A 25,591-nucleotide genomic window follows, 5' to 3' on the forward strand; every position below is an offset into this window, starting at 1 on the left:
TTCTAAATCAATATTCCTTTAGTTGGAAAATGAGGATAATCCCCACCTCACAGGGGTCTTAGAAGGGTTTGACACGAGTATAGTAATATTGTGTGATGATATCTAGCACAGTACTGCAAACATAGGAGGCACCCATCAGCCGGAACCATGATGTACAGCTGCACAGGTTGTGCACTGTGCAATGCAGGGGATGCCATTCACGTCACCTCTGCATAATCATTTGCAACAGCTTCACTCCCCCGCCCCTCCCAAATATCAGTTCCCTTTATCCTCTTTCCTCTAAATGAGACTAGACACAACATAAAGTGAAAAGATGATAGAGAATAGCCAGGGCAACTTTATGACTGTACAACCAGCAGAGATGCTATAAAACAATGTGATACTTTTCTGCTTCCTGTTGACGAAAAACATCCAGCCTAAGAAAAGGCTTATAAGAGTTTATCTGAGCCAAACTGATGACAATTGCCAGGAAGCAAAATCTCAACGGGTTGAGAAAATGCTCCGCAAAATGGCAGTTTGCAGCTTATTTTATACATAAAATCAAAGGAGGAAGATTACATGAAACCCATTGGTGACAGATTAAGCGGGTAGGAGAAAGCAAAGTGGGGTAGTCTCTGGGATTGGATAAAAGTGCATTGGAGAGACAGGTACTTCTTTCACATAGGTGGTACAGGACGGTTAATAGTTCTCATAGAGATGTTTATCAAGGGACAAGAATAATAATGAGGGATTCTGTACTTTCCTGCTCTGGTCCGGGAAAGGGGATTCCTGACATTCCAAGGATGTTATTTTAGGTGCAAAAAGACAACAGACAGGCCCACTGAAAGGCACAGATTAACTTTACGAAGGAAGCTAAAGATGTGACTTCCCTCCATGGCTCACTTAGTTATGAAATTTTTTATGCTCACGCCATCTTATGTGGTTATTTTCAGTCTCCTGAGCTTGTCAGGTTTAATATGTGGCCTCTTGTCCGTCCACACCTTTACTTGACAAACGGCGGGACATTCATTCATCGACTCAGAATTCAGTGAACACTTACTATGTGCTAGGCCCACGATAGATATTCCTGTCTCACTTCTGTACAGCACATAGTTCTTTGTACCTTTTTACCCTGTGTCCTCACCCCAGAATGAAAATAAAAAGCTATTGACATCCAAGAGCATATTCGTGTCTTCAAGGGGTCTCTTCTCAAACTCTCAGTCTCTGCCTCTTCCCCAGACCTCCCACCAAACCCTCCTACTGTGTGCCTCCTCTATCGGTCCTTAGGGGACCGAACTTTGGTATTTGGTGATAAGAGACTCTGGAATCACTGAGGTATTCAGTGCTACAGACTCTTAGCATCAGGACAGGCTGCAGAATTCAACTCTGCTTTAACTTTTCATCCGTCTCTTAGGAGCCAAGCCTTCTGCACGTTACTCATGTTTCCTCCTGAAGCTGTCAGGAGATGCTTACAGCCAGGACTTTCCTTTGGACATCAGTCAAACATGCAAAAGCTGAAAATAAATCATATGTTTTAAAAGAGGGCTTCCATTCTCTGTGAGATAAAAAATAAACTATGAAATTTCCACCTAGACTTGCCTTTTAGGCATAGAAAAACATTGACAATGTTTTTCCATTTCATACATGTTTTTCGAATCAAACATATACTGCTTCCTGTCTTGGTCTCAAGTGTAATACACTCATAAGACCAATAATTCCTACCATTAATATCAGACCTTCAGTTTTTTGATGTCTACTAATTTTTCCACAACAATTTAAAAATGCAATAAATTGCACAAGTACACACTGACGTAGAAAGACAGCACCCAAACTCAACTGACGGTTGGCAGGCAATGCCACCATGCTTAGTACCTGGTAACTTATCAAGCACTCATATGATGGAATATTACACAGCTATTAAAAATAATGAAGTGATACGCATGTACTCATACAGAAAAGGCTTTACAATATACTATTAAATAAAAAGATGCTTATCAAACAGAGTTGACTATAAAATCCCAATTTCATTGTATACTGTCTATATAAGGTACATAAAATACTGAACAATCCCTGGGTACCAGGCACGGATGTAAGACATTATGCATATTATCTTGTTTCTTTCTCCTAAAATACTGCAAGGAAGGTGCTATTTTTTAACCTCACTTACACAGATGATAAAACTTAATCAAAGTTGAAGAGAATTCTCCAGATCACAGAATCCGTAAGTGATGGCCTTGGGCTGTAAATCCAGTTACTCTGACTCTAGACGTCTGTGCTGTCAGCCACCAGGCTGCCCTGTACAAACTTTGGAAACTTTAAAGTAACATTGACATTGCTTGTTTGCTGAAATAAGTCATCTTCTTCTTTTAATGTATCTGTAATTACATATAGTAAAAATTATGTAAATATATAGTATTTTACAATGAATGTCTACATTGGGAAAATGAGCAATTAATGGTAACCGGAAAAACAATACAGTCTGAGAAAATACTTCTGAAAATCTATATTACTGCCTATTGTGTTCTTGGATGCATTTCAGGGCCACTTTGCAGCACTGTTCATCTGCCTGTAATCTTCTTAAATACTCCAAGGTCTAATTGTTTAGTTGCTTAATGAAACCGATTCCCTTTGAGATTCTTTAACAAGCTTAATAATGCCTTTCAAAAAAGAGCTGAGTAACCAGTTAAATGGAATTACATAAGCATGACTATTTGCTGTGATAAGTCAATTTTGATATTCTCAGACTTCATAACTCGTTGTGCTTTTTCTGACTCTGGGGCACAGGAACATCTCCTACTTCTCAGTTTGTCAGCACAAAAAAAAAAAAAAAATCACTGTAAAGCTTTGCTTCCTGACATGTATTTCATTGTGAGGTGTTGGAAAACATACACTTTCAAATGATGAACAGACACTTTTACAAAAGGTCATGGTGACCACTGGAAAATTAACTGGTATGTATAACTCCATTCATCTTAGCAGTGCAATTAATGTTATAGTTTCAGAGTATTAGAGTGGGGGTGGAGGGGAACAAAATCAATATGAGCCTTAGAGCACAGTCTCTGGGTTTGAAGCAGCACCGTCTTCCTTAAGATCAGAGGGAGACGACTAGAGAATGTACCAGCGCTATGACTTTACAGAACGTTACCCTTGTGGGTTTCCCCAGGGTCATTAACTACTCAGTCGTCTCTGTTTAGGCTTAGGGCTTAGATTGAGGGCCTCATCCTTGGGCAGGTTGCAGTCAAAAAGAGACTTCTCATTCCTTGGCCCATAGCTTTAGCTCATATATCTTTGAAGTTTATTGCCAGAGATAAAGAACTCGCATATCCTTAAACATGACACTGGGGCACAAAAACACCGAAGTTCTCAGTATTACTGCTTTCCATCACAACAACGCCTTTTTAATGCTGGAGGAGTTGTGGGTACAGCTGAGTTTCTCAAGGGAGAAGCCTGCTCAAAAAATAACAGTGGCAATCATACCTCCACTGTAGCAGGCATCAAGCCTGCCTGGTATCAGCTGGGTATATGTGTGGACAGCCTGAATAACAGTAGTAAGAGCAGCCGAAATGATTTCCTGCTATGGGCCACATGCTAATAAGCTCTTTACATATGTTTTTTTCATTAAATCCGCCCTATCAGCCTACGAGGCAGATTCCCCTTTATTATCCCCATTTGTTCATGAGGACATAGAGGGTCTGAAGCCAAGATTCTGTCATAAAAGCTGCTGCAGAGAAGCAGAGCTGAGGCTCGTAACCATACCTGCCCAACTCCAAATCCCCTGTGGGTGAAAGCTCGATGCCACATTGTCCCTGCATGGCGCAATTTTTGATGTGAAGGACACCCACCTCTGACATACTACAGCATGGCTGGTCGGGGGGAGGGGAGGAGAAGGACGGGTCATCATAGCAGCAAATCTAGGAAGTTTACTTCCAATTTATTGTCCCTCCCCCACTCCTATCCACCTAGCACAGTACTGGAGAGAAGCCACAGGCCGACTGTCACCCTCGATAGTCAGAGAGAGGTCCTGCTGCTCTCTGCAGGAGAGGAAATTTAAGCAAAATGAGAGCTATTGTTTCAAAGTCTACCACTTGAAATACCACAATGAAATTCTTGCCATTTCATTCTTGCAAAAGACTATGCTTGTTTTCAGAGATACCTTTGAGACTTTAAATAGACACTGGCCCTGGTTCAGTCAACCCATGTCTGCCTCCTGGTCTCCTCACAGTGAATTCAGAAAAGTGAAAGGACCCGGGGTCTGGTTAGAGAAGTATGAAACCAGTGAAAGGTCCCAGTCAGGCTGAAAGGATGGCACGAGGAGGACTAAAAGCACTAGACTCAAGATATGCCTGTGAGGGATCCTCCAGACAGAAGGAAGAGGCTGGGTCATCAGGATGATTCCCCCAACCTATTGATGCTTCTTCGACGACCAAATCCTCCCTTCTCAAACATGAGCATTATGTTTACAAGTCAGTACCCAGCATCACCACCTGGGCTCTGCCATTCAAGACCCAAACAGGCTGAGTGATCACTGACTCTGGATTGTGCACCTTTCCTTGTTTCCTTTGACAACCAGTCACTCTGGCATCTCCCTGTCCTCCCTCTGTGAGCCTCACCTCTAGGACCAGTGAGAAATACAAGTTAATTGTTGAATGCTCGGAAAAGGTCAAGTGTTTCTGTGTCTGCATTTCATCAAAGGTAAAAGTTTATGGAATTTGCACCCAAAATATCGTTATTTATAAGGATGGATATAGAAATGTATTGTATACAAGTATTATATTCAAGAGCAAGACAGTAGAACCAGCTTAAGAATCCAACAATAGGAAAATGGATAAAGACATTCCTTACATGCAACTATCAAAAGTGATAATCTTGAGCAATGGTTTGGCAACATGACTGCCAAGCTCCACGAGAGTCTGAGATTTTACCCCCCTTGTAAGTTAACAAGACAGCCATAGTTTCATGGACGTTGGCAGAAGACACAAGACTCCGGGGTCCAAGACAAAGGACTTTATTACTCACAGTAATAGCAGTAGCCAGAATAAAAGGATTGCTTTTCCTGCCAGTTTTTCAAGCCCTAATTTCCAAAGGGTGACATGAAGAGGTCCAGGAGACACCTGCATTGACATCATAGAGTGGGTTGCATTTTAGGAGGGGAATCCGAGCTTAGGGAACCAAATCTTTTCTATCAGACAGTAAGCACTCCTGCTGTTTGCTCCAGCAGGAGATTCTATCTCTGTCCTCCACGGCTGTTTGCTGTGTAAATATCCTTGAGCAGATAATCTGGGACTAAGGCAGACAGTGCCCCTGCTGGAAAGATGGGCAGAAATGGGAGAGCTCATTGTTTCCCAGCAAAGATAAAATACCAATAACACATTGTTAAGTGAAATGAAGCAAGAGACAGAACAGTTTAACTTCATTTCTATAAAATATTTAAATTTGTGTATATAGATACACAGAAATGTATGAAAAAACATTCATCCAGATATGAAGAGTTTTTTTTCTTCGTTATAAGTTCAAACTTTTCTAGCAAACATAGATTACTTGTGAAATTAAAATTTGAAACACTTAAAGAGTGGCTCTTAAATGTCTATTTAATAACGGAAGGAGCCCCTAGAATTTTTCTGCTGACTTTGCATGGACATGTAAAATGCAGTGTCTGATCACATGTTAAAGGAGATAAATACACGTTTAATATTTTTATGTGTATTCAAAGACCCGCCTGCTGACATGGCAGCTGTGGGGTTGTTGACAATTGTTGACATTGTTTAAACCTCCTTAAACAATGCAAATCACATTCACATCAAAGCTGCCTGCGAATTTTTATTTTCCATGACTCCATGCTACTTCCTGCCTGCCTGAGTAGCAAGCATAATGCAAGTATATTAAAGACCTGTCTCTCTCCTACTCATTTTTGCCAAATATGGTAGAAATGTTTAGAATCTTTTTCATACTTATAGTGACTGCAGAGCATAAATGTGAATAGATTCTCCAAAGTAAGCTTTCTTTTTCTGAATGCATTTGCTTGTATGATTGTAAGTGTTATGAATTGCTTTATAGTAACCATTATGCTTTCCCGTATATTTTATGCTTAGTCCACACTACAAACTTTTGTTTGGTTTAATGGTTTGGATACACATACACACACACACACACACACACACACACACACACACACAGATTCTCACCTTTAAACAGGAACAATTATTGTCTTATAAATTGTAATTAAGATAGTAGAAAATATAGGTAAAGCTCTCTAGCTTAATGTCTAGTAAATAATTGTTACACAACTCCAAATTTTATGCAACAAATGAATAGTATGTTACAAATGACAAAAACAGAAAACAAACTTTAAATTTAAAATTTATTCTTATTCCAAATTGACAATTCAACTAATTTTCCAGATATTAGTAGATTGTGTGCCTGTGTGTGTGCCCAAACGATACACAAACACACATACACTTATTACGTAAAAGCATGAAGAGTATATTTTCTAATAGTTGCTGTTTAAGAGGTATCAAAGTTACCAAGTAAATAGATCATCTTTCTATCAACGTTACTCGCCTAAACTTATCATATATTATTTAACTGATTTCCTGGGATGAACCTGCACTTAATTAACTAAATCGATTATCGATTTGAAGAAGCATAGGAGAACATGCTCATTATTTGCCAGGGACTCTCTCATTCTTTGGTTGAAATTCCTTTGGCTACAAATCTCAGAAACCCACTTCGAATAAGCCCAGAGTGAAATCGATTGGAGGCATATAGCAGTAGTACCTTCTAAAGTCAAAGTAAAGGCCAAGGGAACCAGAATTCAAGAAGGAGAGGAACAAAGTAGGAACCTCTAGGGCTCGAGTTTGGGGGCTTTTCTTCTGGAGTCTTGTCAGTTGTATCAGTCAGCTCTCTTTACCTATTTGCATTGTCTCAATTTCAATTCCGGTGAAAGAGGCACTGAGTGGTTCAGTTTGGGTCACCTGCTCCCATCACCTATGGCTGGGAGAGCAGAGTATCATTATAGAACCAGGGTTCCTGGGGGTCCATGGCTACGTCTATGTGCATGTGTGTTTTGTGTAGACGTGTTTATGTGTGTGTGAAAGGGGTGTGGTGGTGCAGATGGGTATCCTCAGGGATCTGAGACTTCCCTTGTCTGGATTTTGGTACCCTAACCAGAAGTTGAATAAATTATGCCTAAGCACACTTGCAGCCTTAGCAATCATCCCAATAATACTTCACGGAGACTTGGGGAGTTTGTCTCAGCAGAGGATTCAGCTCGCCAGCGTGGGTGACAGGTTCCACTTGAAAATACTTAACGCCATTCGTAATGGGACTGTCGATAATGAATCATGTTCCAAATATGTCCTTTGAAAAGAATAATGTTGCCTTCCGACACCAACTTAATAGGTTTTTACCTCTGTGGGAAGCACATTTTCTTCTTTCACGCAGTTTCATTAACGTTGGTGAGCTGAAGGCCTTTGTCACTTGCATGTTTGTGCCATGTCATCGGTGCACAGTTCACTCCCCGCAATTAACTAACCATGCAGTAGGCTGGAGGAAGATGACATTTAGCCTTTGGCAGGAGTTAGGGACGTAGGCGTTGACTCTAGGTCTGCCTTTACTGCTAACGGAGATTTGGTCAAATGGTATCAACTGTTGGGACTTCTATTTCCTAATCTGTAAACTGGGGTCAAAATCTCCATCTTACCCAATGAGCTGGGAGAGCGCAGACAGAACAATGTGCGTGAACACCATCTGGGCACTGTGAGTGTTGAGTATAGTCTCCATTTTAAAATCTGCCAGCCCACATCTCTTGGGTGTGTTCAACCATGGGCATCCACGCTTCCAATCAACCAGACACCTTACTTTCTCTGCGCCCTGTGGCAGAGGAACAAAATCTGCATTTTGTTTGAACTACTCTTTCATTTTACAAACTGCAGAATCTTCAGAGAAAATAAACAGTCTGTGATATTCACAGCTGTACCCTTATGAAGGTAATTAGGAGACTCTCATTGGCAAAGTTATATATAAAATATTCCCAAGAGATTCATTTTTTCACTGAACCATTAAATAAAAGTGAGAACCACTCCTCTCACTCCTACCCGCCCCCTTCACCACATTCCCTGAGGACACACAATTCTTGCAGTATTACCAGGATTGCTTACATTTTGTTGCAAATATAAATATTACTTAGTTATCTAGATACTTAGTATTTAATATTTACACAGATAGGGTCATCACAAACATTCAGAAGAAGTAAATAATTTGATTTGCTGCAAAAATAGCTTTAAATCTATAAGATTCTTCCCACTCTGAAGATAATTCATACCTTTGGACCCTCAAAGGAAATTAACATTTCTGGCCATGGGCTTGGGGTGTGCCCATTAGTGGCACGCCCATCTGTCCAGAACCACGCCCTCCGCCCATAACACATCTCAATGACCACGCAAATCTGCTTTATAAGCCACATTGGCTGGCAGCTGAAATTTCAAAGTCAAGATCAGCAGCCTACAGCCTACAGCATCAACAGCCTACAGAGGGGTCAAGAGGAGGATTAGAAAGGCCATTCGTTACAGAGAAGGAGGCCATTGGTGATTTTTGAGAAATCATTCCAATGTTAGCAGAATGGCGGAGCACAGAAGTCAGAATGCAAGAACTTAGGAAAGTTTGATTTGGATGCTGAGGAAATGGAAGCATAGGTACCTGTCTGCTTGACAGATACATCCAGAGTGAAAGAAAGGACAGAAATAGAACAATGACTCAAATGAGGAGATGCATTTATTTTCTTACTTACCTATAGCCCAAACATGCCCATGTTTTAAGGCCAAGTGGAAGGAGCTAATCGTGTACCAGCTGTATGCTGTGCAACCTTAACAAGTTACCTCACTTCTCTGAGCCTCAAAAATTTCTTCTGTAAAACAGAGGCAAAGATACTATATATAGATACCACATATTCCATTGGGAATGAGGTAATTCATGAAACGCTTACTTCACACAGTGTTTGGCACCCATTAAGTGACATAATCTAATACATAAGATTAACAAAGAGAAGGAGGAAGAGGAAGAATAAGAGGCAGCTAGTGAGCAACAGAAGAGGGAAGAGGAGGAGGAGAAGATGACATTGGAGAGGCTGGGAAAGGACCCTCTGCAAACAGATGGGAAAAGCACGGATGGATGTGCGGAGAGCGAGATGCTCTCTGGTGAACAGAGTAGGAGGGGAAGCTCCTGATAGACATTTCCAATTTCCTCCGCAAATAATGCATGGTTTTCCTCAAAAAAAAATAGCAGGAAGGGGACAATTAGGAGAGAGAGAAAAGGGTCCAGGACTGTCGTTGTGAAACAGGTACTAAGACTCCACAAGAGATGAGCAAAGAGAAGCCACAGGAGTCCATCTGAAGTAAAGAGGAAAGTCCAAGGCCAGAAGTTCAGGTTAGGACAGAGGAGAAGTTCAAGGGAGAGAGGATAATGGAGTGGAAGTGAGGACAGTCTGTCTGTCTGTTGTCTATCTTTCCTTCCCTTCCTTTGCCTTTTCTTTCTTCCTCTTTCCCTCCCCTCCCCCCCTCTATCCTTTCATTCTTTTTTCCTTCTCCTTTAAGGGGCAATAAGCAGTAAAAAGAGTTAATTGTTTCTTCTTCCGTGTTTTCTACCTTCTTGTGAGACTTAAAGAACTGCTGTCCAAAGTATAGGCTCTTGTGCACTCTTCTAAAGAAGGAGCTGTATAACGGGAAATCATAGCACTGATAAATGTTGGCAGTCTTACAGTATTAACATAATGATATGCAGCCTGGAAATGGATCCCAGAGCCAGAGGAGCTTAGGTATCAGAAAGAAAAATGTAAATTTAATCGGAAATCTCTCCCAGCCTTGTGTCTGCATGCACTATTTACTCTGTTTGGGGGCTCTCCTTGTGATTAGGTATTTAAATGCAATCACGCTCTTTTAAGCTACCTGAAGCAATATCATTTTTCTCAATCAAGGCATAAAGATAAATGTTAAAAAAAAAAACACCCATGACTTTACATATCATCTAAAACATCTTTGAATGAATTTATCACTGTATCAAGTGTTTCATGAGAACCTACTATATGCTAGGCATTGTGCTTTCACTAGGGATTAAGCTTCATGGACCATCATGCTTTTTAAAAGGAATGTCAATTCTGGACAACTAGCAAATTAACATAAGCTGTTGCCTCTCTTTCTCAAACCCGACTTTAGAGATTTCCGGAACAAAAGCAGAAGATAGTACTTACCATCAAAACCATGAAAACAACACGGGAAGACAAGGTGGTTGAGTCCCTGTGTAGAAGGAAAATGACAACGTAGGAGAAAGAAGCCCAAGGCCACAGGTGAGAGACGTGTTTGGGAGGCCTGGCTGAGTGTACCTTTTCTTTCTCCCACCTTGACCTCAGTGGAGTATTGAGCCGTGTTGCTTCAGTGGCAAAGCCCCTCCCCAGCCCAGCACTCAACAGAGGCAGTTAGGTGACACAGGGGCAGAGTGGAGCCCTTCTGGGGAAATAACAAATAGAGGGAGGCTAGTCAGGCCCTGATATTCCCTCTTCACATCCCCCAATCCCAAAGCAGAGAGGGATAGCTCTTGGAAAAGAGCAGTTCTCAAGGTTCTCTGAAGGTGACCATCCCTGGGTGAGGCAGGGGTGAGGGGTGGCAGTAGGAGGAAAGCAAACTGGGAGTGGTTGATTCCTAATTGCAATACCAGAGGCTGCCAGCCTGAAGTCCACTCCCTACCTCACCGCCTCAGCCATCGCCTCTCCCTTAGGGACACATCACTCCCAGCACAAACTGAAATTCCCAAGGGAACATGCACAGACAGGGGGGAAATAAGGACTTCTGCAGAGCACACACTCCCTGAAAGGCAATGCACTGAGAAACCACTACTGGAGAAATTGAAAATAAGCCTAATCAGTATCTCTAAAAAGGGAAGGAGGGACATTTGAAACATGAAGTAAGAGGGAGCAGTTATGAATAAGGAACAACGGGAGATCCTGGGCATGAAACATATGAAGTGTAGAAATAAAAAACTCAATAGAGGAGTTGAAGAGCTGAATGGACACTCCCAAAGAAGGCAGATTAATTCAGGAGGGCGGAATGAGGTATAGGAAGGATGGGTGAGTAATGAAATTAATACTTTTTTTTTGTTTAGATATGCAATGACCCCTTATTACTCTCTCTTCCAAAAACCAAAGCAACAACGCTAGACGAGACCAACATGGCAGGGTGGGGGCACTATGAGATGGATACAAGTGTTTGAATATTCTCCTAAAGGGAAAAATACCAATAATAAAAAAATAAAAAAATAAAATCTAATTAATAAACTATAGGATAAGAATGATGCACTTTGGTAGGGGGCGGCGAGATGGGATGAAGAGTGAAGCAGGATGAGGCTGACGCCTCACTAACCTTTGAGGTACAAAATACATTCTCAAGTCCATATAGAACACGTAGTCATTTGTATTGTGTCCTTGTGGATCAAACGAACCCGCTTTGGGACCTAATTTCTGAAACCCATGTTTGATCTAAGGTCTTATTTCCAATGGCATCTTCCCCACCACCCCCCTTCCAAAGTACGATGGATCATTCCATAATCAAGTCACACTTTAGGGGTAGCTGAATGCAAAATATAAAGACATTCTTGGGATATCGTTTCCACTCATTTTTTCCCAAATCCTCTCCTGGACCATTAGATTTTGGCTTACAAACCATCCTGGGGAAGTTGCCAAGCTTTTGGTGTTTCTGAGCCTGGCTCACTGAATAAGCAGATGACTCATTATCTAGAACAATATAACTGCCATTCCTTACCTGCCCGTTTCTTTGCAATGGCTTTTCAACATAGCTTTTCATTTGAATTCAAAGCATTGGTCCTCCGCTAATTAGCCCAAAGTACCTCATTGTCAGCGCATGCCTGGTCAATTGTCTGATTACCTGGACTATCCATCAGTAAGAAATTTCTGATTTAATTTGTAGCTCACAGCCCTGAGATGTCAGGTGGTCCTTTTCTCTCGACATCTATGAAGGGGAGAGGATTTATTGCCCGTACTGGCTATTTCCTTCACTGTTATCAGCTTCTCGTTACAGTTGGTTAAAGCTCACTGTGATCCTTCCTGCAGTCTGGACTTCCACTTAGAAAGGCATTTTGCATTCCAGGGGGACCGAGGGATGTCACCAGCCTCCAAACAACAACTTCAGGAATGACATAGAAGAATGCTTCCCATAACAGACCTAGCAGGCTTGGAATCTCCTTCATGCTTTTGGTTAGCTGACTTAAAAGACGGATGTTTAGAAAGACCATAATTAGGCTTTGAATTAATGTTTCTTTACAAATGAGACTTAGTCAAATGTCTTGAGACCCACAACATTTCCAGTAATTGGAAAGGACAGACTCTTAAAGGACGGGATTTTTAACCAATTGGGTTTCTTCATTTTGGTAAATTTTTCCTCAACTCAAGGTTATAGGAACTTCTTTATTGAGCACCTAGTACTGTGTTTCCCCGAAAATAAGACCTAGCTGGAAAATCAGCTCTAATGCATCTTTTGGAGCAAAAATTAATATAAGACCCAGTATTATATTATATTATATTACCCGGCATTATATATTATATTATATCATATCATATCATATCATATTATATGAGACCCGGTTTTATATTATAGTAAAATAAGAAGACCAGGTTTTATATTCATTTTTGCTCTAAAAAAACGCATTAGAGCTGATGGTCCAGCTAGGTCTTATTTTCGGGGAAACACGGTATAGGCAAAGGCTTATGCGAGGTATTGGGGATAACTGGTCAAGTAGAGACAATTAGTAGGTAAGTACTGCTTGGTTTGTTTACCTGACAAAAGGACGGTAATAGAATTCTCTGAAGCTCTTTCAATATATAAGATCTTTGACTCTGACCGTTTTCTGTAGAAAAGGTCAAAACAAACCTGGACCTTCTCTTGGAAAAACTCCCTGAACAGTCAGAGTGCTGAATGTCTCAGGCATACATTTTGCTTATCTTACCCTATTACAACTATAGAGTACCAACAGATGTTTAATTCAGACTCTGAATGGAATATATTATTTGAACACTCTTTTCCTCAGCAGAGGTACAGGGAGCAAATCAGTCAAGCTCAAGAAAGAAACTATAGTACTATTTTAGGCATTCAGTTTTCTAGTTATGGACATACTTCTGTTTTTACAACTGTAGAGGGAAACATATCTGTAAAATAGCTATTAAATTGCTCTCCTGCCTTTCCAAATTAGAGTGATATTTTGATTAACCAATAATGTGTGATGCTCTTCCATCCTCTGGGGGGGAGGGAAAGTTAAATTCTAGTGGGAAGAGACCAAAAGCCACATTTCTAGGAGTGAGGCAAGCTCTGAGGAACAGCCAAAGCTCCCTGTTTGCAGGCCATGTGGGTTATCTTGGGGTCCTGCAGTTAGAATGTAAGGTGCCATTAAATGTTCCTATCCACCAATGATGGATCTATGAATGGGTGCAACCACTTTGGAAAAGAGTTTGCCATTTCTATGAAATTTAAGGATATGTGTAGTTATGTGTACATATGTGTACACATATGTGTACATATGTGTAGTTAGTGACCCAAACGTTATCACAAGACAAATACCCTCCTCGAGAAACTTCTGCACAAGGATACCAGTCTACAGGAGCAAGAATGAGGCTGGCAGTGAAATGTAAACAACCTGAACGGCCACCAACCCATGGATGGTAGAACGGATAAATTCTGTCATTGTCACACAATGGAATACTACAGTAATCAGAAGGATAGATTACAACTATACACATTTACACGAATGAATTTCACAAACATAATGTTGAGTGAAAGACACATGTCACAAGAGAACACACATGGTAGGACTCCATTCACATCAAGTTCTGAAACGAGAAAACGAAGCCATATTGTTTAGAGATGTCACAGAAAGTGGTTAAAACTATGCCGAAGCCCAAGGAAAAGATTATCACAAAAATCAACATATTGGTTTTGATTAGGAGAGGGCACACAGGTTTGGGGGGTGGACAGGTAATATTCTGTTTCATCGCCTGGGTAGTACTTGCGAACGTATTTCATTTATGACTATTAAACTTGCATTCATTTTTATACACTTTTCTGTTTGTGTGTTATATTTCAAATAAAAAGGAAACAATCTCCTTTGCTTGGAAATATTTTCCATTGCTTTAGACTCAAGCCTGTCAGGACCACACTGTCCATGCATCTATCTACCCCAGATGTTTGGTTATCTTCACAGTGTCATTCAAGGTCCACTGCTGCATTTATTCATGCCCCAGAAAGTAGAAACAATTAGCTGATGTTTCCCTCCCTGTCATCAGTATAGCATGTGTTCTTTTCTGGTGTCAGCGTCTGTCAGCTGTACCTAAATGATCTGCGTCTCTTAGGGGATCACTGCCAGCACAAACTGCAGCTCACGGACAGCTTCCAGGGAGCCTCTGACAAGGGCTAAAGCAAGGCACTGGGCTGTATTTCTGTCAGCAAGGGTTGGAGCCAGTGGCCATATTCTCCTGTCATCAATATTGTACACAACTTTCAAATATGCAGTATCTCATTTAATCTGCTTAATCCAACCTGGTTGGTCTTACTATTATCCCCGTTCACAAATTTTAAAAAATCTCAGGCTCTGAGAGAATAATGACTTTGCTTCAAGTCTCCATGCTGATAAAGAACCAAAATGAAACTAGAACAGCAACAAACAAAGCAACAATTATTTACTGAATGCCTCCTATGGGCCAAGTGTTGTTCAAGGCATCTGGGATACATTGATAAACAAAACCAAAAAGATAATGTACAATGTTGGCGAGTAAAGAATTTATTGTATTAAAACATTGGAATTTATAGGTTAAGAATTAAGTATATACATTTGGTAAGACGTCTTCTAAATCTCATTCTAGAGGGAGAGACTAACAACAAACATAAAGACACTGTAGAGAGATTTAGAAGGTCATGAGCAGAGTAGGAGAAAGGGGGTCGGAAGTGTTGGGGTGGAGACAGATTGTAAGTTTAATTAGGGTGGTCAGGGTGGGCCTCACTGAGATGGTGATACTGAGCAAAATCTTGGAGATCTAAAAGAATAGTGTCCCTGGTAAAAGAGACACTGGCGCCCAGGGCCCCATGTTCAATGGAGGGAGGAAGCCAGTGGGCTGCAGCAGAGCGAGCACGGAGAGGGTTACAGGAGATGAAGTTGGAGAGGTTGGAATGGAGGATGAGTACGTAAGGTTGTATTCTACGCCTCTGACTCCAAGTGCAGATATATTTTTACTGTATTATCCCAAAGAAATCAGAAAGACATCAGAAATCTATGCATCAAGAAATGGTTATTACAGTTACATATAAAGGCAGAGTCCAAAGTTTATCCTGAGCTATCTGTCCATCCGCATGAGAAATTCTGGATGCTATTTCAATTCTAATTATTCCCACATCCCATCATGTGAAAGTGAGCTATGCACTAGTCACTTCTGGGTAACTTTTAATGAGCATGACCTACCGTCTGCATGTATTTTCCCCGACAGTGAAGAAGCAGTTTAAATCTTAAGGGAAAAGTAGGAAATATTTTGAAGTTTCCCCATTGGTCTTTATTTAGAATAGCATTATTGAGACCTTCAGTTTTCTTCCCTGTGCATTACCGGTCTGAACTAACTCCTTTCTCCATTGCCTAAGACAGGGGAAAGCATGGTTTAACGGGAGCTAGAAATTGCGATATATGTGACCTTCGTTTGAATTTCATTTCCCCCAGGGAAAGAGTTTGGGGGCACAAAACTTGCTTTATGATGGTGATAACAAATTGGCAGAAGATTCTAGCTCATAATGACAGTTGGAACAGAATGACCAAATGATGAGCATGTGTTTATTGGAGAGAAAGGCCTTTTGCACAGGCCCTGGAGAGATGGATGCAAATTCACTCGGAGCGTATATCTGGGGAGAGAGTGGCTGCCTCCTGGTTGTAATATGTTTTATTCTGTTGCTGGGCAGTCTCAGTCCAGCCCCTGTGCAGGGAAACTTTAAATAAGCATTTCTACACTAGGCACAAGCGCTGTCGCCCTCTGAATTGACTTGGAAACTCATGGCAGTTCTAAATGCCAGTCACAGCACACAAACTCCAAGTTCCTCTGTAGGAAAGGGAAGTTTACAGGACAAGACACACGCAGGAGGGACATGTTTTTTAAAGTTTACTCTTTGGTATAGGTAATTTACAAACCTCATCCTCCATAAAAGTCTAATCTTTTCTTTTGGGAGCATGGGCTTTGAATGCCAGCTCTATGGTTATTAGCTTGTGACCTTGGGCACCTTTCTAACTTCTTTGTTGTTCTGTCTCCTCCTCTTTTCTTTGCCAAGCTGTTGTGAAAATTAAATGGAATAAAGTATATAATGTGCCTAGTCAAGTGTTCGATACAGAGTCGGTGATTAGTGGCTATGATGATTACAAGAGGCCATTTAAAATCAGCTATATTAAAATAGAATTTGAATAATTTCTCGGTCCAGGAAGGCTAACTATAAAACTAGTCATTTTTCCTCCTTAAGCTTTCTCTTTCCTATCCATCAAAAGCAAGGTGATAGCATCACAAAGAGGTGGAGATTACGAGGTAGAGTGAGTGTCTTACCTTATGTCAAAATCCTAATATAAATCATGAGCCCTTCTTTCCCTACAAAAGGGCAAACTTCTCATTTATAATCCAAGTGAATTTAGTATTTGTCAGCAAGAGGCCACATTCAACTTCTGTGCATGACAGTTTGTATTTGCAAACATTTTCTGATTTCCAAAGGGAAAAAGAGCAAGAACTTTCAGCAGCGATTCTTGCAATTCTAAACAATATTCGTAAGCCAGTGGGAAATTTTCTAGAATATATAAAGAATTATTAGTAATCAATAAGAAAAAGACAAACAACCTAGTTCAAAACTGGGCAAAAGACTTCCACAGGTACCTCGCAAAAGAGGAAATCAGATGGTTAATAAGCAAACAAAAGATTGCTCAATCCCATTACTTCTTAGGATAAACGTATTAAAACCCTCAACAAGGGGTGGATGGGTGGCTCAGTTGGTTAGAGTGTGAGCTCTGGGCACCAGGGCTGCTGGTTCGATTCCCACATGGGCCAGCGAGCTGCGCCCTCCGCAACTAGAACGAAGTCAATGAGCTGTCGCTCAGCTCCCGGGTGGCCAGATGGCTCAGTTGGTTGGAGCACGGGCTCTCAACCACAAGGTTGCTGGTTCGATTCCAGCAAGGGCTGCGCCCCCTGCAACTAACAACTGCAACTGGATCTGGAGCTGAGCTGCGCCCTCCACAACTAAGATTGAAAGGACCACAACTTGACTTGGAAAAGTCCCAGAAGTACACAGTGTTCCCCAATAAAGTCCCGTTCCCCTTCCCCAATAAAATCTTAAAAAATAAAAAAAATAAATAAAACCCTTAACAAGATAGGGCCACACACCCACCCACCAGAATGGTTAAAATTAAAAAGACGATACCAGGTGCTGCCAAGGATATGGAACAATTGGAACATTTGTATACATTGCTGTATAATTCAGTCCAATCACTTTGGAAAACTGTTTGGCATTTCATACTAAAGCTAAGCATAGCCTGCCTCATTATCCAGCAATTCTACTCTTTGGTATGTATCCAAGACAGATGAGTATATATGTTGACAAAAAAAATACACAAAAATATTCATAATAGCCCCAAACTGGAAATAATTCAGAAGTCCATCAACAGGAGAATGGAAAAATAAATGGTGGTATATTAATATTTGATGAAGAAATGAGAATAGTGTTTATGTCTGAGAAGTGATAATGGCTGAGAAGGAGCATAAGGCAACTTTGGGGGGTAATGGAGCTGTTCTATTTCTCGATCCGGGTCATAGTTCCATGGGTTCATGCATACTTTCAAAGTCATTGAGTTTTACACTTAAGAATTGAAATGAAAAGAGGGAGAGGCAGAGATGAAGGAGAGAAATGGAATGAGCTTCCCAGAGCGGAAAGTATCCAGGCAGAGTGTAGTTAACTATTAGGAATGGCATACAGATTTCTTTGCATTGGGGCCCCTCACCTTGGAAAATACAGAGGTCATGTAGATTGAGGCAGTGCTTCAGAAGAGTGGTGTAATGCTGGATCTTTCGTAAAGCAGAACTCTGGAGAGGGAAAGACTAAGTAGGAAGTTTCTATAATGGTCTAGAGGTGTCGGCAATGGTCTAGAACAGTATTTATAATCTTGGCATATTGCCATGTTGGACCAGAAAATTCTTTGTTGGGTGGGCTATGTTTTATAGGATGCTGAACAGCATCCCTGGCCTCCAACCACTAGATGCCAATATCACCCCCGCAGTCATGACAATCAAAACGTTCCCACACATTGCCAAGTGCCATCTCATGGAGGGTGGGGAGCAAAATTGCCTTGGTTGTGACCACTGGTCTAGAAGATCATTGGCTCCTAATTAACAGGAGGCTCTAGAAGGGAAGGAACACACCAAAATCATCAAAAGGACCTTTAACAAACAAAGATGTTTCCACTCTGTGCTAGATACCAAGGTCAGCCAACTTCATTCTCAGTCCTTCTCTTACTGCTATGGGTAGAATAGGATGCATCTAATTTAAATTAGATGTAAATGGCAGTCTTTCTGCAGGTGCTTTCCTTTTTTTTTCTGTCGAAATATAAATATGATGGCTGGAGCTATAGCAGCCATCTTGCAACTGTGAGATCAAAACTGAGAGAATTCTAGACACTTTAGTGCTGATATTGTGGAGAGACTGGAACCAGTGCTAGCCACCACCTATCTGCAGACTTTTCAATAAAAGTGTGGAAAAGACAAGTAGATAAACCCATATTTGTTTATATCATTCTGGCCAGGATTTTTGTTATTTGTGGTCAAAAGCGTTTGTGATTGATACACTTTCCTCCAAGTGTATGTCTTTCACTGCTCTCACTACGAGGACCACTGAAGTGAGCCATATTTATAGATGGGAATATGCTATCTGTCTCAGGAAAGGAGAAAAGCGTGGTCTAGTTTGGAGACTCTTAACTCTAGCTGCAATCAGAATCTCCTCGGAAATTAAAAATAATAGAGATAATAATATGAATGTCTGGCACTCCGCTAGAAAAGTGAACTCAGTACCATGTGGGTGAGATTCTATTTTCATTGTGTCCAGCATCTGTTAGCCACATCCTTCTATCTAGATATATGCAGGATGCAACTCTGTGACAAGCTGAGGCCCATTTCCCACGTCTCCAGCCCCATTAGGCAATGCCTGATGCTCCAGCTGGTCTGTGCTCTCCTTCTCAGCTGTCACACCCCCGTCGTCCTCCTCTTAACCTGCACTGGTGGTTCTCTTTCTAGTGTCAGGGTAACATGTGGGCATTCCATCCTCCTATGTGTCTGCTCCTGGGGGAACATGTCTTTGACCTCATTCACCATCATTTCCTGCCGTGCAGACACACGTCTCACCGAGTAAGTGCTCAGGAACCAGCTACTAAAGTCTGTGTCTATCTTTACAAGCACCACTCTTAGACCCAAAGAAAAGTGCTTGAAAAGGAGCCCCTTGGCGCCAATGATGGTCCCATGAACGCTGACTACATGGACCTTATTTCAGCATCCCAGCTGCGATGGTCTGAGGTCTATGAAGAGGGGCAGGAGACCATGGTGGTTATGTGCAGGGCATGTTGGGACTTTGACATGAGCAGGAGCGTAGTGGTTAGAAGAGGCCGTGAGATTGGGCAGCTCTGGTTTTGCGTCCTCCCATTTTGCCCTGGAATAAGTTACCCAACCCTTTTAAGTCTGATATGCCAAATAGGAAGAATGGATCACATGAAATAATACATGTCAGGGCCAGGCATATAGTAAGTACTTAGGGCGATTACCACCACCAAGGAAGGAAAAGTATCTGTGGGGGGCATAAATCTTAGAGATTACAATGGTCTATAGCGCTCCAAAGCATCACAGTACATAAACAGTTACTTAGTACATGGGTGGTATTAAAATTTCATGGGGAGAGGTAATTAGGAAAACAATGTGTTAAAAAGCTCCTTATGGGGTAAGGACATTAAAAGAAAAAAGGCGGAGCAACACTGGGTAGGAGCTTGATGATTGACGCCTAGCCTCATTTCCCTGTCTGACTCAGAGCCCGAGTCCTGCCCCTCTGCTTGCAGGAAGGTTCCATGTAGCACCCCTAGTAATGAGTTTGCCGGGTCAGGCTCCAGGTTTCACATCTCTCTGTGTTTCTTGTTTCACGAACTGATGACCCATGAACCAGCAGCAAAAGCACTTACTTTGAACCTGATGAATTGTAGCCTTTCAAGGATTTATTTCCAGCCCTTCACCCACACCCTTCACTTTGTCATGTATTACATTGTTTAGCTTGTACCCCTTCAATGGGTTTTTTTTTCCCCTTCTGATCCTTACTTTGATTGTTCTTAAAATCACCTTTAAAAAATCCCCACAAGGATTTATCCCTCTATTTCGGGAGCATTGCTGCAGTGCAAAAATATCTGGTGACTGAGTAAAGGGAGTAGAGTAAGAGTAAATGTAGCATGTCTAAATATTCAGAGTGAGATGGTTCTCCTTGTCATTATTTGAACCCAAACCCCCCAAAAAAGGAGGGGGGAGGAGGAAGTGAGTGGTAGAACCATCACCCAGTAACTCTGTCCTTATCCCACAGATTCAGGCAACAGAGTACACACTAAACTCTGGCTGATCCTTTGTCCTTGATAGGCCAAAATGCGGTAACGGATGCTCATTCCTCAAAAAGATCACAGCTATTATAACTCAGCTCCAGCAGCGTGCTAGGCTCTGTGCTGGGCACTCTGCACGAATGACCACATTACAGTACCTCCATGCTGTGTCTGGCATAGATTCTGTTCTTATCTCCACCTTAACAATGAGGAAACTGAAGCTCAGCAAGGTGAAGGATTGCCCTGCAGGTAGCTGAGGGGACCAGCTCTTAACCACGAAGCCATCATGCCTCAAAGAGCTGACTGCAGTTAACTCTTCGGTATCAAGGGACAGGCGGATGGTGACCATGGGGATGTGTTCTCTCCCTCTCCAGCGTTCCTCCAACCTTACCCTATCCCTCTGCTTTGGCAGCCTGGTATACAAGTAACCAGGGGTAATGCCACAACCCCATTAAACGAATGTCCATGTCACTGCGTGGTGCCAGCCCAAGCAAGACCTTAGGTACAACTTGGCCAGGCTTCCACTTCTCAGATCCAGCCATCCCGAAGCTCCCAAGTGCACACCACCCCTTTCTCCTCATTATGAAAATGGAGGAATGAGGCACGGACTCCCTCTACCCGGGGCTCCGTACCTGCCAACAAATCAGGCTGCAGCAAGGCACCGGGACACAGTGGTGAGAAGACTGTCCTTCACTCTGCCTCTGAGAGCCACGTTCTACATCCCAACGGCCGTCTCCTTCTGCGGATCCCATCTTAGAAACCCTCACTGCCTCCCCGCCCCCCCTCGGAGGACTCAGGTCCTCCTCCACTCTAGGCTGCACCACTGTCACACCCATCACAGGAGTCCTGCCCCTGGCCTCTCCTTGCAGGACACCAAGCTGTCTTTTGTCAACTCAGCTCTGGTCCCACCACTTCCCTGCTTACCCCCCAAGTGGCTCTTTAGGGTCAAACCTCAAACCCTTTAGCAGTGACAGCAGCAGTATCTGTGACCCTCCCTCTACAGCCCAGGGGAGCACGCCGCGTCCAGGCGGGCGCGGCAGGAACCCTCACTCTCCAGCCCTTGCCCACACCTGTCCTTTTGCCCTGTTCTACTCTGTCTTCTATTTGGTAAATTCTGACCCCTCCTTCAAGTCCCAATTTAAATTGGCTTCCTCAGGAGGTGGGTGAGTGTTAGGACTAAACTGATTTACAAAAGGAGATGAGGAGGAAACAAGCTTCACACAGACCCATGGGATTCAAAACAACTTCAAAAACACACACACACACACACAATTGGAAATGGTGAATTGGAAGCGTTTAGCATATTATGGTGAAATAATCCCAGTACCAGAAGTACTCCGATAATCGGAAAAAATCTCTCCTCTGTCCACTAGATGGCGCATCTAAATTTACAAGGCAAACAGAGCATGTTTCCTTTAACTCAAAGTGTGTATTACGACAACTTCTTTATATACTGATTGCAGTATTTTTCCACACACCACCCACTACAGCATAAACACTAATCATGGGAATAACTATTCAAAAGATGAATTCTACCTGCAGTCGGGTGTCAAGGGTCCACAGGATCATTAAGATCTGAGCCTGAAGCTGGTCCCCCCACTTTACCCAATTCCACTCCATCATCTTTGGTCCTGGGAGATATATTTCTTACTCATGTAAACAAATACCTCTCAGCCTGTGGATGCCCGAAAGTCAACCCAGTTTTAAGAAAGCGAACTGGAACCAGAAACAGCTCTGCTTGTCCCAATTGGAAGTAAAAGGTGTGACTTTGACATTCCTTGGGCCTCTTCTCTGATCTTCACTTTCCCTTCCCTTCATCCTAATTAATAGCCCAAAGCCTTTGCCTTCAGGGAAGTCAATAAACTGTCAAGCTAGTACAAGCACAGTCATTTTTACTGCATGTTAAATGGTATTTACGGAACAACAGTCCTACGATGTTCCAACATAAAAATCTTTTAAAGTAATAATGAGACTATTTTTTTGTAGGTGGAGATGCATATTTAATGCACGCCCGTGAATTGTGGTCTGATTGTATCTTATTCCCTTTGATTTGTTTTAGTGCCCCAAGAGTTTCATCTGAATTCACTTTTTTTTCCTTCTACATTTTATTGGGGAACAGTGTGTTTTTTCCAGGACCCATCAGCTCCAAGTCAAGTCATTGTCCTTTAATCTAGTTGTTGAGGGTGCCACTCAGCTCCAAGTCCCGTCGCTGTTTTCAATCTAGTTGCAGGGGACGCAACCCACCATCCCATGCGGGAATTGAACCGGCAATCTTATTGTTAAGAGCATGCGCTCTAACCAACTGAGCCAACTGGCTGCCCTGAATTCACTCTATCTTCAGCCTCAGCACAGAGCAGCACTATATAAAAAAGTACTATGAGTAGTTTTTAAATTTAATTAACAGGTAAAAAATAAACTGTACATTTCCTGGGAGAGAGGGACAAGGTCCCCATTTTTATGGGTTGGGACATTTTCCCAACCTTTGTTTCAAGGCTGATTTGTTTGCTTGTAGGTTAAAGAAACTATTGGATTCCATCTATATGACAAGAAATAATCAGGTGATTTAGTCAATTTAATCAACAACTGAGCAAAAAAATAAAAATCATTATGTAGGATTTCAAAAATTAATGAGTGACATTTTAATTTACAAAATGCTCTCAAATATGTTATTTCTTTGCTTCTTAAAATAATCCTATTGAATGGGTTAGGTCAGGGGTCATTTTACAGATGAAGGAATTGAAATTAAGACAAATTAACCAACTTTAGCTGGTGAAAGACCAAGCCTGGACAAGAACTTCTGATTCCAAATCAGTGTCCACTCTACGACACCATCGAGCTCATAGACCTCCACCCCTTTAGGTCAGGGACCGCTGGCTGTTTGACCAGTGGACTGGCTGATTTGATAGTTCTGGGCAAATAAATCAATTCTTCTGCCTTAGCCATTTACTGGCTGTTAGACCTTGAGCAAGTCACCAAAACTTTGTCTAAGTCTTCGGTTTCTGAAAGTCAGGATAAAAAAGTAAAGTTGGGATAAATCTATTTCTTATCTCTCAGGCGGTTAGAGGGTTCAGTCTCATCTTTATCATCATTATAGTAACAATAATTACCATTTGTTCAGTTCTAACTATGTACCCTCACTGTTCATGCTACTTAACATGTAATAACTCCTTTCGGCCTCATAGCAACCTAAAGTAAAGTAGGTACGACTATTGTTCCCATTTTACAGACTCAAAAACTAAGGTACAATAAAGTTAATTAACTCAACCACAGCTACACATCTAGTCAGTGGAGGAAGGATTAAAACTCAGGTAATTTGGCTTCAGTCTGTGTCCTGTTACATGGAAACCACTTAGCCCAATGTTTGACACAACAATGCTCAATAAACACAGCTATTGTTATTATGATTATTACTAAACACAAATCTTACCAATTTATTGGGGGGGGGCTATCACATGCTCATATTCAATGCTAAGGAGGCATAAAGCTCACCTATCTAGAAATATGAAAACTTTGTAGGCCCTTGCAGGACTGAGGCCAAAGAGCACAGCCAATGTAATAAATCATTCGTGCTACTGCTTGCAAAAGCCATGCAAGCAATTAGTTTATATCAAACTGTTCAGTTCTTTTTGTAACAAAAACACTGTCTTCCTTTAACTTCTATGCCAATGCAAGGAAGCCAATAGAAGTATAGTTTACTTAAACATGTTCTTGTAGGAATTTAATTTGTCCTTTGGCAGAAGCTACAGAGGAAAGGTACAGAGACCAACAAGACAACTTGAAGGCGTTCCGAGCTACGGAGAAAGAAAGGGCCGCTTCTTTCTCGCTTTGAATTTCACACCAAGCCCTCCTCTCACCTTGGCCAAGGACAGAGCACACAGGTCTACGGTGGCCAGTAATACTTGGAGAGAATATCCAGGCATCTGTCTACACGATGCAGACTTACCATAAAGTAAATCCCAGCACATATCTGGTTGCCTTGAAATATTAGATCAGTGACTGTGAACGACAATGCACAGTTCTTGCCAGTGTTTTTAGAGTGCCCTGGAGTGGGGCTCGTTAAAACTAATGGGAAATACCCAAGCACAATATTTTGAGAAGCAACACAATATAGAAGAAAGAACAGTGGACGTGGACCGCCAGAGCCTGAGCCCAGCTCCACACTTACAGATCGTGACCCTGGACAAGTCGGGAGCATATTTTTTGAGCCCCCGTTTCTTTCAGAAAATAGAAATCGCTGTAACTATTTCTTCGAGTTACTGTTCATTTTGAAAAACATGAAAAGGAGGTTGTGAAAGCACATGGCCAACTATAGAATACTATTTGAATTGCAAGACGTTTTTCATTCATTCTTCATTAGAAGGAGAGGCACCTCAAGTGGAATGTCAAAACACTTGGAGCATTTTGGAGGGATCAGTACATTAATGATTCTATGAATTCTGCTGCCCTTCACGCAGGTATCATCTAATTCTTGTATTGATTGTACCACATACTTGAAATTACATTCAGGTTATGCCATGCAAATTACAGTCACGGACAAATGTGTTGAACAGAAAACTATGTAATTTAATATTTAGTGTGTAACAGACCTAAATTGGCAGCAAATACCTGAAGGGACTGATTTAGGCTATTAAGAGATAGTAATAAAAAAACGATTGCATTCCATTGTCGTTCTGGAAGAAAAAGATGAATTTCAAACTTCTTAGGAGACAAAAAAGGAGTTTCATAAATGGCTTTTATTAAGGCCTGATCACTGTTGACTGATTTTGATGCAAATCATTGTCTACTTAAAGGTCAAGCTGTATTATGCATCAGATTTTACAATAATTTGTTATATGGCATGATATGCAGAATTAGGACCTCCTTGGATTCTCCCTCAAAAATGAATGCAAGGAGTCAGAATTTATCAAGAGCAGGTGGGCACTGGATATTATTGATTCTC

Source organism: Rhinolophus ferrumequinum, chromosome 16, assembly GCF_004115265.2.
Source record: "Rhinolophus ferrumequinum isolate MPI-CBG mRhiFer1 chromosome 16, mRhiFer1_v1.p, whole genome shotgun sequence".
In the NCBI taxonomy this organism is placed as follows: domain Eukaryota; kingdom Metazoa; phylum Chordata; class Mammalia; order Chiroptera; family Rhinolophidae; genus Rhinolophus; species Rhinolophus ferrumequinum.